This window comes from Solanum lycopersicum, chromosome 12 (genome assembly GCF_036512215.1).
Source record: "Solanum lycopersicum chromosome 12, SLM_r2.1".
Classification (NCBI taxonomy): domain Eukaryota; kingdom Viridiplantae; phylum Streptophyta; class Magnoliopsida; order Solanales; family Solanaceae; genus Solanum; species Solanum lycopersicum.
Window position 1 is genome coordinate 53,793,782 of NC_090811.1, and position 18,052 is coordinate 53,811,833.

The 18,052-nt window shown below is 35.0% G+C and overlaps 1 pseudogene; it reads left to right on the forward strand.

Annotated features, from left to right (window-relative positions):
- The first annotated feature begins 1,353 nt into the window (after positions 1-1,353).
- LOC109119093 (uncharacterized) overlaps positions 1,354-18,052 on the forward strand; it is a 97,760-nt pseudogene continuing 81,061 nt past the window's right edge.

An 18,052-nucleotide genomic window follows, 5' to 3' on the forward strand; every position in this document is an offset into this window, starting at 1 on the left:
GAATGACCAGTGTATGAATATCATGTGCCTTATTTTGATTTACCTTTAAGATTAAGAATTGTTCCACTACAGGATCACGACAAATGTTAATTTTTTACTTCATTCCCACGACAGAATAGCATACCAAATAGGTTAGAGGAATAAAAGAAACACATACGAAGAATCAATTGTATTAAATTGACAAAACCTGCCCTGCAAAGGCGGCAGGTCTCCCGCTAAGTGAGAGATCTCTAGTTAAGGGGGGATATTCAAAACAACAAAGGTGGAATGCGAATGATTTCCCTTAGTTCTATCTTCCTGCCTTACTCAACTCTCTAGAAACTTCTCTATTGTTTCTCTTTCGTACATCCAAATGAAGGTAATTTTTATTTTGCATTGGCTCTTACTTCATAACTAGATTTACAATAGTTGCATGATGATTACCTGATTGAAAAATAGATGGTGTTTGGGGTAGTTTTTGAAATTAAACTAGGTTGATAGATTTGTTAGAGAAACATAGCTTGGTTACTTCTGTTACAAGCACCAACATTCCCACAACATCCCGATTATAACGATTTCATAAAAATATGGTTAAAATGATATCGAAATGGGTGGGGGGGAAGTTTAAGTGTCCCTTGGTTTAAAAATCATATTTAGTCCTCTTTTAGGAGTTATTTTTCCAAAATAATTGCTTATTTATCTTCTAGGATAGTTATAGAACTGTGATACGCTGAAATTATGTGGGGAAATAGAGGCTTTAGGACAAAAATGCATCATTGATACGCCTATTGTTCATTACAGATAAATGCTGCTCTGGTGACCTTCATCCTATTATGGCAGCCTTCATAATCCCGCCAAGTCGAGATTATGACCTCTGTGGCGGGATAAGCCAAGAAGTGGCGTTACCGTTTACACCAACAATTTTATTTTCTTTATTCTTAGTTTACAGACTTACACTATACTTTCTCATTCTAACTTATATTCTACTTATTGCAGGCTCTCATAATGGCTGGACGAAAGGATAAACAATTACCTTTCATCCAGTTTTCTGATGCCACGAGTTAAGAGAGACACTACGATACTAAAAAACATGAATCTTTTGGGAAAAGGGTTTTCTGCTACAAAAGCTAAAGGAGAAGGCATCAGCATTCTCGCCTGATGGAGTTCGAATGGGCTCAACTAACTAAGGCTTCCCAGTTGCGCGTTCCACTCGAGTGCGGGAGTTTTATGACATCATCCCAATCGTCCGCTGGGATGATTCTTACCCGGTCATCCATGTCCGGGAGATGATATCCCCTGATTGCCATCAGTATTAATTAAGTATTAGAGTTGCATGATGTTCCAAATGTAGAGTTAGAGGCCAAGCTAAGAGAGATGGATTTGGAGTGGCTGAGAGACACTCTGGTTGAGCCAATGCGTTGGGATTACGTATACTTGGCTATTGCAGAGGAAATTACTAGCACGGATCAGTTACTGTATGCTAAGAAGTGGCTGAATTTGGTTACTAGGAGGATCTACCCGTCAAGAAATTTTGCCAACGTGACCTTTCCTCGGGATTTGGTAGTGGCTTGTTCCATACAGGGTATACAACTGAACATGGAGGCAGAAATAACCTCAAAATTGAAGATGTTCTATAAAGGTAACAAGAAGACATTTTTTCTCCCTAGCCTTATCACTACTTGGGTAAGAGGGAAGACGCGCCTCCATTTGATGGTGAAGAGGTACTTCCTATGGATCCCCCCTTCACCCTCTTTTGGTTCGTACAAGTTCTACTTATACGAGAAAGAGGTGAAGGATGGGCAGGGTTAGCATTAGTAAGGCGACCTTAAATTCAGACGAAGATGACCCACAATTAGGTGCATGGGTTGAACAGGATTTGGAGGTTGTCCAAAAAAAGATGGCGAGTCCCTACGGTGACTTAACTTTTGTTCCACACAATATAGCCTAGTGGTTGAGATGCTCCATCGCTAAGAGCGCCAGGAAAGGAAGAAGAACCTAGCGAGGGACCTTTTTGATGATTCAACTTTTGAAGGTAGTAAAAATCATGTACTAATATTTCTCCAAGGCATGAGATTCCCATAGTGGAGAAGGATGATTATGTTCAATTTTTGGAGTTGGAGAAGGCCGTGACCGTCGTAGTGCCCCTTAAGTATTTAAATTCTGACATCGACACCTCTCGCTTGCACGGTTCTTGAGTTGCTTTCATGTCTTTTCTTGTACTCCTTAATATTACACTTTATTTTTATTTTCCCACTCTTTTAGGTTTCTGGAAGACATGGATGCTTGTTTTTGGATGTTTGATGGAGTCCTATGTTTAAGTCTAAAGGTTCTATAATATTTTTTCTTCTGTTGCTGAACACTGTGTGGAGTTGCAATTATTTTGTTCAGATCCCATTCGGGTTGACATTTTGAAGTTAGGAAAATAAGGGAGGTTGGTTTTAGGTTCTGTCTCGCACTATCCTGCTTTGGAGGGATAACTCCTACTGTGGCGGTATCACTTTGGCAGGAATAATTCCGCCCAAGCAGTTCAAATTTAACAAAACCAAGACTAATAATTTTGGATTCTTTTTCTTTTTCTATGATTTCCAAGTTTCCCATCTTAACCAATCAAACTAAGATAAATCTCCAAGCTAGGAAAATCATTAACTACTATGAATCAATCTTAACGACATGACAATCCACTAGTTCTCATTTATTCAATCTTACACCAAAACATCCCCAAGATGCACCCAAATATTCACACAATTATCAACTGTTTGTTATGCACACCCAGATTCTATTTTACGAATCACCTCGTAAATTAGCTAGACATTTAAACTAGCTTAGTAATGACTTCCTTTCTTAAACGAGTTTCATGACACTCAATCATTTATAACTTGCATAACTTTAACCAACTATCCAACACAATTCACAAATTTTAAGGTTCAAAGCACACATTATAGTACACATAATCAACTCATCATATTCAAGAAATTACAACTTCTGCTTCACTTTTTTAAGATACCAATTAAAATTGGGAGAAACCAATTGGACACAACTCATACCACAACCTACACTTCTCATAAAAGAAGATAATGAGTGGAACAATTTCCTAGAATTCTTTCTAGCTTCCCAAATATTAGGTGTGGACTTCAACACACCGATCCACAGCAGTCTAGTCCATATTTTGCTCATGTACGGAGAGACCGGTAAGCTAGAATCTGATACCAATTTGTCACGACTCAATCACCTGGTCGTGGGGACACCCACTCTACACCTAAGTAAGAGAATCCTCATATACCAATAGCTAATTATGTGGTAAATTAAAAGAAAACAGAGATGGATAAATACTATGATTTTATAAATAATATGTTTAGACACACCTTTACTTAGACCTGTAAAGTAATTTAAACAACTACTATGAAATCCAATCTAAAGAGGTACAAGAGCTACTAAGAGTACCATTGAACAAGATAAATAAAAAAAACATGGCTCCCAATATGTAGAAGGAAGAATAGAAGCTGTTGGAGAATTACTTCGTCTTCACCTAATGAAACATCACCCATCCTGCATCCAGACTATTCAAAAGACATATCAAGAGTATTATCAATACAAAACAAGTGACTGGTAGTCATCATCGGTCAACTAGTTACCCCACACTTAACATAAGAAACCAACTAACAATATCATGAAATAAACCTCTCGATAGGGCGTATACATCAAACTCCATGTTTAGCTCACCTAGTTTATATTAGTTATAATAGCTCCCACAGTCATACTCTAGTTGCATTTGATCATGTTTTTAGTAAATATTTCAACATTCAGGTTAGCATGTAATTTTCATGATTAGTACTTGGTGATTACATTCAAATTAGATTTTAAAGTATGTTACAGTATTTGCATTCCTTCTCATTTTATGTCATTGATCAATTATGCCTTGTTCAACTTATATATATTTGTTCAGCATAGTATCTATATCCTGCATGCTCAGTACATTCCAAGTACTGACACATACTCCGTGCTTTATTTTTTCATGATTTAGGTTCTAGTACCTATCATACACATTGTGCTTAGATGAATTTTTCTGTCACGTTTTAGCAACTTCAGTGGTTAATTATCATACTTCGAGGAAAATAGACATGCTTTTCATTATAGTATTTTATACAGTTTTCTTTTTTGTTAGAGTTAGTTGGGGGGCTTGTCCCAGCAACTCAACTCAGTTAAAGGCTTTTCAAACATAGTAGTAGAATCAACTTGAATTGTTAAGTTTAATCTTCCAGTTGTTATTGTACACTTTGTATGTTTTATATATTAAAACTAGTTGGGTATTCCCCACTTTAAATTATCCATTATTTTTGCTTCCACATAGTATACATCATATTCAGTTAATCCAAGTATGCTTAATATATATAGAAGACACAGAGTTAACTTGGGTTCACTCGTGATCCTAGGTCCCTTGTTACGTCAACGGGATAACATTGGGGTGTGACAACTCTGTACTATATTTGGAGATTCGATAACCAATAACAATCACCATGAGTTTCATGATGATATAATGTCTCACCCACATTGTGGGAATTTTCCTATACCTTGAAAAGGTATAGAACAAACTAAACTCATGTATCAATTAAATAGTCCTTCTCGGAGAAAGTGATGAGCTATCTGATAGTCGGTATGATCCTATCCTACCATGTTTACGTGGTTTATAGGGTAATGAGTTATACGAACTCACACCTACATATGTGTTCAATACTGCTCCCAATATATTCTTTTCAAAATGTAAAAAATACTCTCTGGTAGAGGTAAGTCCTCAAAAGCACCTCTTTAAGAGGTAAATCAGGTAAATCCTATGTACTCAAACTTTCTGAAAACTCTTTAATTTTTTTTAAACAATACTCTTTATGAAAATAAAGATACATTTGGGAATCATATATTTCCCTTAAAATATTTTCATAATTAGAAATTTATACTTTAACTTACCCTTGAAATTATGATAAATTCTAGAAATCAATTGAAGAAAATATGCTCTTGTTAAAGATTCTGAAGAAAAACTTAGAAATGAGGACTACTGTTAGATTATTAACATGAATAATAACTTAAAGATCTCAAATCATAATATAGTGCAACTTATAATCAAGATTTTAGAATTAATAAACAATAACTCCTTTCATAACCCTATATTTTACTTTAAATGACTGAATTAAGATGTAGGGCTTTTTTACAAACTTAAGTCCATCATTATGAATAATCTAACATACTTGGAAGAATAAAGTTCTTAGCAAAAAAATGAGAGATTGGCTTCAAAATCATAGCTTTCTCCTCTTGAATCCTTTCTCTAATACTTGGGAGTTTTAATGAACTTAAAAAGATTTTAAAAAGTATGAAATATATCCGAACTTTGACCGAGATCATTGTAATAATCTCAAACTTTGACCAGGACTTTTTTCCCCTACACTATTTAATATAATGTATTTTAAGGTTTATATGTGCCCACCTGGACATTATAAATATTGAATCATTATAAATAATATTTTTTCGATGTGGGTACATATATACCTTTAAAATACATTATTAAATAGTGCAGGAGGAGTAATAGGTCCCGCCAAAAGTTTGGGATTGTTACAACAATTTTTGTAGAAGTATGGATATATTTCGAACCCTTCCCCTAAAAAGATTGATCGACAGTCTTAAAACCGTTAAATTATGTATAAGAATATAAAAATTTAGGTTTTAAAGGGATTAGGAGATACAAAAACACCCCTACTTAAAACTGTCGGAGTGATCTATGATTTCGTTCTACAGCCTGTAGGACTTTTTATTGCCTATTCTTGTCAGCCGTATATTCAAATTCAAATACCTAAAACAAAGATATTTCCACGAGCTCTTTCCATAAATCATCAACAAGTCTACAATGTGGAAACACCTTTTGTAAAACTCATGTTTTTGGGTCATTTCTAACAGTCTCTCCTACGACCCATAAAATCGCCCACGACATGTAATTCCTTCTCATATGCTCAAAGTTCTATTAAATTTTCTTTGTAAGTCTGGGATCCTTCTACATGCACTATCAACGGTTAATAGATGTTTCCATTACTCATCCTATCAACCTTTAAGACACATAACAGGACTAAAATTTTCCATGACCCACCATGGTTCCTAGGACTCCCTTAGCTTCCTTAACTAAAAGGTAATAAAATAGTATTGTGGTTTTTACCTTTAAAAAGGAAGGTTTCCATAATAAATATGTGTTATATTGTTTTGCGATTGTATATTTTCCTAAACTCACAAGAACCTGTTTCATGAAAGAAGGTTTTCTCGTCTAATGATTCACATCTTGAAAAATTTCAATGTCTGCACAACCTACACCACAAGAAGCAACTTCCCAAACGCGACCACTATTCTTCAATGGAAAGTATTATGGATTGTAAAAAAACCGCATAATAGATCACTTAATAGGAGAAAATCCAGATACCTGAGGATTTGTATTGGATGGTCCAACCATAACTATAAAAATGTAAATTGATGGAATCACTCATGTACCAAAGGAAAGGAAGGAATGGAATGATACGGGTAAACTGGAAATTCAGAACAATAATAAGGCTAATAAGATTTTGATATACGGTATAGGTCTACATGAATACAATTGAATCTCATCATGTCAATATGCAAAATCAATATAGGAACACTACAAAGTATTCACAATTTTACAACGCAGGTAAATAAGTCTAAAATAGACAATTGGATAGGCAATCTTAGTTTCTTAAAATGGCATACAAATTTCATCGCAACTATCAATGAAATCTAGTCAATATGAGAAATGACTCCTAATGGAAAGGCTGTTAGAGAACTTTGAAGTGTTGGTCCAGAATATTGGGAGAGAGAGGTAGAAATTATCATTGAACCACATTAATTAGATAACATAGTTAAGGATGAAATCATTGGAATCCATTTGACTTATGAATTTAAGAAAAACAAGGAAAAGAAAATTAGAGGAAAGAGAAGTACCTGGTTCATAAAGCTACACCACCTAAAGATTTCGAGGATGAGAACATCACACTAAGGCTTAAGTGATTCTTTAGAACTTTGAGAAGACGACAGGTTTTTTCATAAAAAGAACTTTCAAAACCCAACTGAGAAGGATCCAAAGGTACATGTATGTCATAAATGTGAAAGTCTACAGGACTTTATCAATTTTTGTCCACTTTGAGCCTTTTAGCATAAGATAAAATATCTTGAGAAAAAAAATCAAGAATGATAAGTATATTCCCAAAAATAAGAGGCTTACCAATCAAGAAGCTAATCTCTTAGTTAAAACGGACTTTGTATGTATGGGAAATCAATTGGCGGAAGAGTATTGAAAAGGTGGACTCAAAAATAAGCCATTACTAGAAATTGGAGAGACAAAGAAGTTTGAATCTCTCTCACTAATCCCTCTAGAAGAAGAAAAACAAAATACTTATCAATCTCAAGAAACAATTTTAGCATAGATGGCAAGAACAAATTCTGAGAAAGATGAAAAAGATGTCAAATAGTCCAAAGTAAGATATAATTACATTAGAGGAAATCCTCATTCATACTCGAAGAGAAAACTAGAATCTCTATTGAACACTCTGGATGCATACAAGTCAATCAACTCTAAAAAAGAGCAAATGATTGACGACTATGCATCTCTAAGAAAAAAAATGTGAATCAAGAGAAAAATGATCAATGTATTCAAAATTTTTTGAAAGAACTACGAAATGACCTATACTGAGTGAATAAAAAGAATGAAGCTCGCCACAAAGAACTTCGTATCACTAAGATGGAAGCAACACACAACATGATATGAAAAAGATCCTCCATCATGCTCGACAACATCAAAAAGGTGCAAATCTCTACTACACATGTAATAAGGTTCATTCAAAAGTTTTTTTTTTAAATTAGTAATCCCATCAAAGACTATTACGTATTCAATGTTGACTAACCGAACATAAGAGTAATGCATGTCCTAAAAAGTTAAAAGCACATCAAAATATTTTAAGGTTTCTTAAAAAACCCAGGTTGGGAAAGAATCACAAAAGTAGTTCCCAAACCTATTTTTTTTTAAAAAATGGGCTAAGAAAAATCTCATCCAATATTATTCTAATAAACATGGACTAATTGGATCTTTGCACCCAAAACTAAGTTTGAGTATTGATGTAGGAACTGACGGAAAGACTTATTTATTTATGGTATCTAGATAGCGCATGCTACAGATAGATGAATATTTGTAAAAATAACTTTCTCTCACTGAGTAACTACAAGGGTAGAAATGTAGCTTTTGGAAACAGAAAGAAAAGTGAAATTTAGGGAACCGGAAAAGTTTGCCCCAATCACACTCAAGCAATAGACAATATGTACTAACTAAGAGGATTAAAACACAATCTTCTTAGTGTGTCCCAGATGCATGATAAAGGAAAAATGTGATTTTCACTTCAAATAAATGGAGAGTGTTCAATCCTATCTCTAGGAAATTGGTTCTTCAAGAAAAAGGCATAAGAATGTAGTTAAAGCAAATATCATGTGTCCTAAAGAGAATTCACTACAATGTGTAAGTGACATAACTAACATCGCTCATATTTAGTATAAAAGCTTGTGACACATCAGTTTCTCAACAATGAACAAGGTCATATCAAGACACCTATTCAAAGGCTTACCTTCAAAGAGATTAAATGATAGTCAAGTGTGTGTGGCATGTGCTCAAGTAAAACATGCACAATCCTCATTTATACCAAAAGCAATATTACAACCAAGCCTTTGAAACTACTTCATATGGACTTTCATCTTCGAGAATTTCATCACAAGGTGTGTGAAATTTTACTAGAGGGTTTCTCTCATCCAATGGATCCTAAGAATTTAGTCTGTTCCTTGAGCACACATAGCTTGTTTAGAGATAGGGTTGTAAAATCTTGGGAATTTGTTGTGATTTCAGTTGCTATAATATATGTAGTATAAAAAACATATTGTCTTAGAAACTGTACTTAATTTCTTGTATAAAAGTGAGAACCCTATTTTGTTTAAACTCTCTTAGTTTAGGAATTATTCTTCCTAGAACAGTTAAACAAAAAATACTGCTTCAAATTTCAAACGTCACATTCTTAATATATAAATGTTGCATTGTCAGTTACCTGTCAATATTTTGTGATATTCAATATTTAGTGCATTTTAGCTTTGGATGTATTCATTTAGGATTATATTTAACACGGATATTGTCCCAGAATTGAGTGCCCGCGTTGGATTTTAAGTTCCCTATGTTAGGCATCATTATTAGTGATCACACCACAATCATGCCTTTATACCCTAGCAAGGTATGTTGAGTCCTCTCAATGGGGCATATACATTAGACTCCACACTTAGCTCGCGTGGCTTATGTCGATTAGCACTAGCTTCGATAGTCAAACTTTTAGTGCTTTAACTAGGTTTTTAGTATATACATTTCAGTATTCAGTTTGAGTACTTACAGTCAGTGATAAACCTTCTTGCATTCTGGGAACTCTTTTATTGCTTTCTAGTCTTTACTTATAGTTGTGGGGTCTTTTCCAACATCCATCTTAGTATGATAGAGGCTTCATAGACAGAAAGTCAGTCAGCCAATTTATGTTTTTAAGTCTCTCTTAAATTGCATTGAGATATTTTGTATGAGACTTAAGTGTCATTTTGGCCATATATTTATTTGAAGTTGTTTTTATGAGTAATATTTTTTATATTTAATGTATTCTTTGTCTGAGTTATGTAAGCGAGGCCAATGGTCCGCTCAAGGCCAACAATGGTCATTGGTACAAGCCACACCCAAGGTGTAGGATAACGACGTGAAAAACGTGGCATTAGAGCACAGACTTCAATATTCATAGGGAATAAATGAAGCATGTCTGTAGTGTCCTAATCATTGGTATGAATCACGCCACATTATGATTAAGAGGCTAGAACATTTAGTAATTTTTCACTTCTTTCATGTTCCTTTTCGTGTCTTAGAGTTTATCTCTAAAAATTTTCTCTCTAATTCGTTCTTGCACACATTTTTTATCATCATGCCTCCATGAAGAGAAGAAAGAGGTCGTCCAACTAGAAGGGATGTTGAAGACAAGGAGGTATCGAATGCACCAAACGTGCAACCTCAAGGAATAACCATCAATGATGAGTTTCGTGAGTCTATATGGATGTTATGCCAAGAGGTGATTAACCATGTCAGGCAACAGAGAGGAGATTAACAAGAAGAGGTTGAACCTAGCGGATTCGTGAACTTCTATGAATGAATCAACCCAGTTTAAATGGTTCAAGCATTATTAAGGATCTGGAAAATTTCGTGGAATAGTTAAAGAAGGTTTTTGATGTGATGCATGTGGTTGAACTAACTGCATTCCAACTGAAAAATGTGGCTAGGAAATGGTTCGATTAGTTGAAGAAAGGAAGAGATAAGGATGCACCACTTGCGAGTTAGGCTTACTTTGAAGAAGCTTTCTTGGGGCATTAATTTTCCCGAGAACTGAAAGTGGAAAAGGCACATGAGTTCCTTACATCGAAACAAGACTCTTTAAGTGTGCACGAGTATGTCTTGAAGTTCATCCATCTATCCTTTTATGCTTCAGAAATGGTTAAGGATATGAGGAGTAGAATGAGCTTGCTTGTCACTAGCTTTGGTCGTGCTTCAAGTAAAGAGGACAGAGTTTTAATGCTGATAGGTGACATGGACATATCTAGGTTGATGGTTTATGTGCAAAAGGTTGAGGAGGATAATTTGAGAGATAAAGAAGAATATAGGAACAGGAAGCAGCTAGGACAGGTAATGAGTTTAGGCAGCAGAAGGGTGGTTAAACTCGGCCACAGTTTCAAAAACAAAAGGGATCTACACAATCATCTGCTAGTGCTCCTGCACTCAGAAAGAAACGTGAGCATCATAGACATAATTCACAGAAAATCAAAGCTAGACCATCATAGTCTCAAGGAAGTGTGAAACACGGAGGTAGTCGGGATCATGCATGTGATAAGTCTGGTAGATTCCACCTAGGTAAATGTTGTGATGGCCTGACAGTTGATCAACCAGATAGGGTTGTACCTAGATGATCCACTTTTAGTACTGTGGAGGGTCAAACAACCTATATGCAATCACTAGCCGCAAAGAACAAGGGAACTCTCCAGATATTGTCACGGTATGACAAAAGTCTTTACTCTTGATGTTTATGTTTTGTTACACTCAGGAGCAAGTTTATCTTTTATAACTTCTTATGTTGCAAATAAGTTGAGATTCTTCCTGAAAAACTTTTTGAACCCTTCTATGTTTCTACGCGTATTGGAGAGTCTATTCTAGCGGAAAGAGTCTATCGTTATTGTCCTATTTCTATCAATCACAAGAGCACCATGTCTAATTTAGTGGAGTTAGACATGATACATTTTGATTTCATTCTACGTATAGACTAGTTTCATGCCTATTATGTATAATTAGATTACAGAATTTGAGTTGACAAGTTTCAGATTCTTAATAAGCCAGTCATAGAGTGGAGTAGTAGTTTAGCAATGCTTAAGGGTCATTTCATTTCGTACCTTATGGCAAGAAAGTTAGTTTCAAAGGGAATTATATGTAACTTAGTCCGATTTAATGACTCGAGTGGTGAGGTACCTCCCCTTCATTAATTTTCTACAGTAAGGGAGTTTTCAAAAGGTTTTCTTGATGATCTACTCGGATTTCATCCTGAAAAAAGAAATAGACTTTGGTAGATACGTTATTCCAGACACTCGTCTTATCTCTATTCCACCATATAGAATTACACTAGTAGAGTTAAAGTAAATTAAAGAAAAACTCAAAGATCTGTTAGATAAAGGTTTCATTCGACCAAGTATCTCACATTGGGGCGCTCTGGTCTTGTTTGTAAGGAAGAAAACTGGTTCCCTTAGGATGTGTATAGACTACCGCCAATTGAATAAGGTTACAATAAAGAATAAGTATCCTTTTCCAACTATATATGATATTTTGATCAACTTTAGGGTGCCACCTGTTTCTCGAAAATTTATTTCGGATCGGGATACCATTAGTTAAAGGTTAGGGAATGTGACATTCTAAAAACATATTTTAGAACTAGATGTGGGCATTATGAGTTTTTGATCATGTTTTTGGGTTGACCATTGTACAAGCGACATTTATGGATCTTATGAACAAAGTCTTCAAACCTTATCTAGATATGTTTTTGTCATCATTTTCATTGACGCCATACTAATCTATTCAAGTAATGAAGAAGATCATTGTAGCCACCTCAGGATAGTTCTTCATACTTTAAAATACAAGGAGTTGTATGCCAAGTTATCCAAGTGTGAGTTTTGGCTTAAGTATATAGCATTCTTGGGTCACATAGTTTCCACTGATGGGATTAGAGTGGATACTCAAAATATAAAAGCAGTTCAGAGTTGGCATAGACCCACTTCTCCAATGGACGTTAGTAGTTTCTTGGGTTTGGATGGATATTATAGAAGGTTTTTTGAGGGTTTTTTGTCTATCTCATCTTCCTTGACTAAGTTGGATAAAAAAAAACGTTAAGTTTCAATGGTCTGAAGCTTGTGAGAAAAGCTTCTATTAGTTGAAGAAGAGATTTAACGTTGTCCCAATCTTGACCTTACCAGAAGGTACTTAGGGTTTTGTGGTGTATTGTGATGCATCAAGAGTTAGTTTAGGCTATGTGCTAATGTAGACAGGCAAAGTTATATCTTATTACTCCAGATTGTTGAAGGTTCTTGAGAGGAATTACCCAACCCATGACTTGGAATTGGCTGTGGTAGTATTCGATTTAAAGATATGGTCTTACGATTTGTACGACTTTCATGTTGATATATTTAGGGAACACAAGAGCCTACAATATCTATTCACCCATAAGGATTTCAATCTTAGATAGAGAAGGTGGTTAGAATTACTCAAGGTGTAACATCTCTCAACTCAGAATAACTCGGAATAAGCAAAGAAACTAAGAATAATCACTTTTGAATGAAAGGGGAGAAATTGGAAATTTTTCTAATTTCAAGAAATGAGTTTTGCCCATTTTCTAATGGCCATAACTTCTAGCTGAAAAGAAGTTAGAGGTAGTTTTTGATATGGTTGGAAAACCATTGGAGAGATCATTTCAATGCCGCCATGTTTGCAGATTTTTGATATCGTATGAAAAACATATGCCTATCGGAAGTTGGGTTCTGTAAGCGAGAAAGTCCAATTTCTGATTTAAATAAGGGCGAACTAGTCTCTTCACCCATTTATTTCCTTATTCATTTTAGTGATTTATTAGGAGTAAAAATAAGTCTTAAATCACTTTTATAAAATCAATTGACACTTCGGGCTTGGGAGAAAAGAGAAGAGAAGAAGCAGAAGGGAGAAAAATTATGTTTCCCCAAGAATGCTAAGGAATTTTGAGTAGAATTCATCGGGGATGATCCTATTTAGGTATGTGAGATCTTTTGTGTTGGGTTAATTCATCCACACAAAAATTTTTCTATTAAGTGGTTTTAGAGTTATTTACATGATTAGAAGTCAATTTTTGATAAATCTTGTCCGATCCCTATTTGACTGAGTTGTTTGGATGCGCATTGATTTGAACTCATAATTTCGATGTTGTTTTCAAGTTAGATCTGTTGGATATTGAAGGTAGTGATGATCCTATGGCTTTCGTGAAAGAAATAGAGAGGTAAGGGTTTAGAGATGAAAATCGAGTTGAATAATATGTGAGACACACATGCAGTGCGCCAAAAACTGTCCTTTAACATTGAGGCATGGTGCAACGCGCAAGAATCTGGCCTCGGTCAATTGAGGCTAGCGCAGCGCGTCCCAAAAGTGCCTGGATTGGCGTTTTTCGCCTAGTTTTCGTAGTTTAGCTTTTTAAAGTCCTTCTAAGGTACTTTAACACCATCCAATGATTCTAATTACTTCAAATGATTTATAAACACCTAGAAATTGTGATGGAATGCAAATCATAACCTTGAATCCATAATCCAATTCAAGGAAAGCTAAGATCAAAGTCAAATGAATTAAGAGTCAATTATAAGGTTAAGAAATTAGTCCAAAGCAAATCTCAAAAAGGTTTTCAAGATTCTTTACTAAATGTTTTAACTTCGTTTTAATGAACAACTTTCAATCTTAAGGTAAAGAGTAAGAAGTTGAAATGTTTCCTTCAAATAAATATAAGGGAACTAAGTATTCCCTGGAAGTTGGTTAAGACTTAAGTTTTCAAGTGAAGAAAAGAGTATAGAATTGATTTCAATTCTCAAAAGTAATGAGGGAACTAAGTAATACCTAAAAACATATAAATGTTTTAACATATAAGTTAAGAACAGAAACTTAAATTTTCAAAGAGCGTTTGGCTAGTTTTCAGGGAATAGTAATTGGTTTCTAAATAAAGCAAGAGAGAGAACTGAGATTCGCAAGATAGACTTTCTGCTATGTTTACAGCACTAATATCAAATCACATAAGTAAGTGTGTTTTTATAAACATAATAGCTAATATGACGATATTTTTGGGAGTGGTATTGAGCACCGATATGGCGGAGAGTTCACATAACTCCCATCCCTCATACACCATGTAGCAACCATGGGTATAAAAGGGTTATACTTTTTAGATTATTATTTTAGTGCTTTTTAGCATATATTAGTGGATTCATTAGGCAGTTCGGGTTCTATATGGATGGCGAAGTATAGGATATCCCTGACCGCGTGTGGTAAAACGTTGTATCATCAGTCTAGTTCTTAAGAGTTTGTTGTCGGTTAGAGAAAATCACTTATATATATATATATGTATATATTTATATATATACACACACACACACACATACACGCATACACAAATCGGTTTAATTGTATTTTTTATTTGTATCTTTGTATACATTTATAATTATATGCATGTTCTGAAACAACTTTTATTTATATTACACTTCTGCTGAAATTGCTTTATATTGAAATGACTTAGTAATGTTAAGTGTAGTTGAGCCAAGTAAGTACTTCAGTTTCTTTAAGACTCTTTTTAGCTTATGTTGTTTAGCATTTCAACTCGCATACTCATACATTCAATTTACCGATTCCAGCTTGCCGACATATTCTAATGATGCAAATGTAGGGAACGAAGATCATCATCAAAGTCCTTGTTGATCCAGTTTGAGCACTTACAGTCAGTGGTGAGCCTCCTTGTATTTCAAAGGATTCTTTTATTCCTTTCTAGTATTTTCAATTCGAATGTTGCAGTGTTTGTCCCAACATTCATATTAGTATTATAGAGGCTTCATAGATAGATAGTAAGTCAGATAGTAAGTTTTGAGTCTCTCTTTATCTTGCATTTCAGATGTTCTTTTTTGAGACAAAAGTGTCACTTTAACCAAAACATTTTTATGTTAATTATTTTTGTGAGAATGATTCTTACTTATTATTGAGTTAATTCTTCAAATGATTTAAGTAAGTCAGGCCAAGGGTTTGCTCAAGGATAGCAATGGTCATTAGTTTTAGGCCACGTCCAAGGTGTAGGCTTGGGGCGTGACACAATGATTATAACATGAATATTCTTTACTAATCAGGTAAGGCTAATGTGGTTTTTTATGCTTTAAGTAGGTTTTCCTTGGGGAGTACCACCCATGTTAAGGAAGAAAAGATGAAGTTAGCCAAAGATGTGCATAGACTCGCACGCCTAGAAGTCATATTTATGGATTTGACAGAAGGAGGGATAGTGGTGACCAATGGGACTAAATCATAACTAGTGTCAAAGGTGAAAGAAAAGCAATACCAAGATCCTAGTTTTCTTGGTTTGCATGTAAATGTTCATAAGAAAAGAGTATTAGCTTTTGAAGAAGGGAAATATGGTATGCTGAAGTAACAAGGTGGATATTGTGTACCTATGGTGGATGGACTCTAAAAGATGATCATGTAGGAGGCTCATAGAGCTATATATTCCATTAATCCGAGTTCCACAAAGATGCATCATGATTTGATAGAGCTATATTGGTGGAAAGGTATAAAGAAATACATTGCTGAGTTTGTTGCCAAGTGCCCAAATTGCCATCAAGTTTAGAACATCAATGGTCTAGAGGGTTGGATCAGAACAAAGAACTGCTGAAATGGAAGTGGGAGATTATTAATATGGACTTCATCACAGGCTTTCCAAGGTCTCTAAGGCAGCATGATTCAATTTAGGTAATTGTCGCTAGAATGACAAAGTAAACCCACTTTTTATCGATAAAGACTACTCATTCGACAGAGAATTATGCAAAGTTATACATTTAAGAGGCAGTCAGACTTTATGAACTCCCAGTCTCGATCATTTCAGATAGAGGTGCACAATTTACTGCTCAGTTCTCGATGTCTTTCTAGAAAAGTTTAGGTTCAAAGGTGAACTTAAGCACTGCTTTTCATCCTTAGACGGATGGGAAACTAGAGCGTACTATCCTGACCTTAGAAGATATGTTGAGGTCTTGTGTGATTTATTTCAAGGGGAATTGGTATGATCATCTACCTCTGATCGAATTTGCATACAAAAACAACTATCATTCGAGCATCAAAATGGCTTCATATGAAACTCTTATTGGAAGAAGATACGGATCACCTATTCGATCGATCGACCATACCTAGTTCACCAATCCATGGTGAAGGTGAAGGTGATTCAAGAGAGATTGAATATGGGACAGAGTCATCAAAAGTCCTACACAAATTTTAGGAGAAGGCTGTTGGAGTTTAAAGTGGATGAGTGGGCATGTCTGGAAGTTTTACTGATGAAGGGTTTTATCAATTTTGGTGAAAAGGAGAATCTTTTTCCTAGTATATTGGTCCTTATACGATATCCAAAAGAATTGACAATGTAGCTTATAAGTTGGAGCTACCACAAGAGTTAGCAACTATTAATCGATAGATTATCCTATCAAGAGATTCCGGTTCCGATTAAAAATCACCTAGTTCGCAAGTTGATAACAAAGGAGGTTGTGTCACTCAAGGTCTTTCGGAGAAACCAATTTGTTGAAGAAGCGTCTTTTGGAAGCTTAATAGTATATGAAGAAGATATCCACATCTCTTTTAATATGGAGAGAATGTAGGTCAATGTATTAATTCTCTTATTAATACTTTTTAAATTATGAGTAATGATGTTATTACTTGCGTTTGATATTGATATGTAATAAAATTGAGGTTACTATTCTTAGCTTAGTGAAAGAAATCTTATTCGAGGATTAATATTCCTAAAGGGGAGATACTGTAACTTCTTGTAACTCAAAATATGTAGGAGTAAGATAAGAAACTAAAATTATTCGTTTTTTAATTTAAAAGAGAAATCCGGAAAATTTGTTTAAGTTAAGAAAGTGAGTTTTAGTCATTTTCAAATGGTCATAAATCCTGGCTCAAGATTATTTAGAGGAATTTATTGATATGGTTGGAAAGCCCTCGGAGAGATCTTTCCTATGACGCTGAGTTTGCGTATTTTTGATATCATATAATGGAGATAAACCTATCGGAAGCTGGGTTGTTTAAGTGAAGAAAGTCCAATTCCGAATTTAATGAAGGACAAACTAGTCTTTTCACCCTTATTCTCCTAATTTGTTTTAAAAATTTATTAGTGGTAAAATAAGCCTTAAGTTACTTTTGGAAAATCAAATTCACTCTTAGGGTTTGGAGAAGGGAGAAAAAAAAGAGAAGGGAGAAAAGCAAAGAATTTGCCAAGAACGTCAAGAACTTCGAGTGGGTTTCGTTTGAGGTAATCCCTATGAAGGTACATGAGATCTTTTGTGTTAGGTTAGTTATCCACACACCAATTTTATTCAAATCAGAGATTTATGAGTTGTTTGTATGTTGAAAGGTGAAGTTCTTGAAGAAAAGTGTCGAATTTCCATTTATTGAATTGTTGGATGTCTAGTGTTGTTTGGTTCCTCTTTTTTTGGGTTGTTTCTGAGTTGAATCTAGTGAAAATTAAGGGTACCAACAGTCCCAAATGTTTGGTGAACGGATTAGGGAGGTTTGTAGGGTTTGGAGATGAAAAAGTAGTTTAGAACTTCATCAGATGCACCTGGGCAAGGCCAGTCCAGGTGCGCCACTTGTGTGCCAGAACCACACCTCAGTCACTTGGGTCCTGACGCAGCCCTC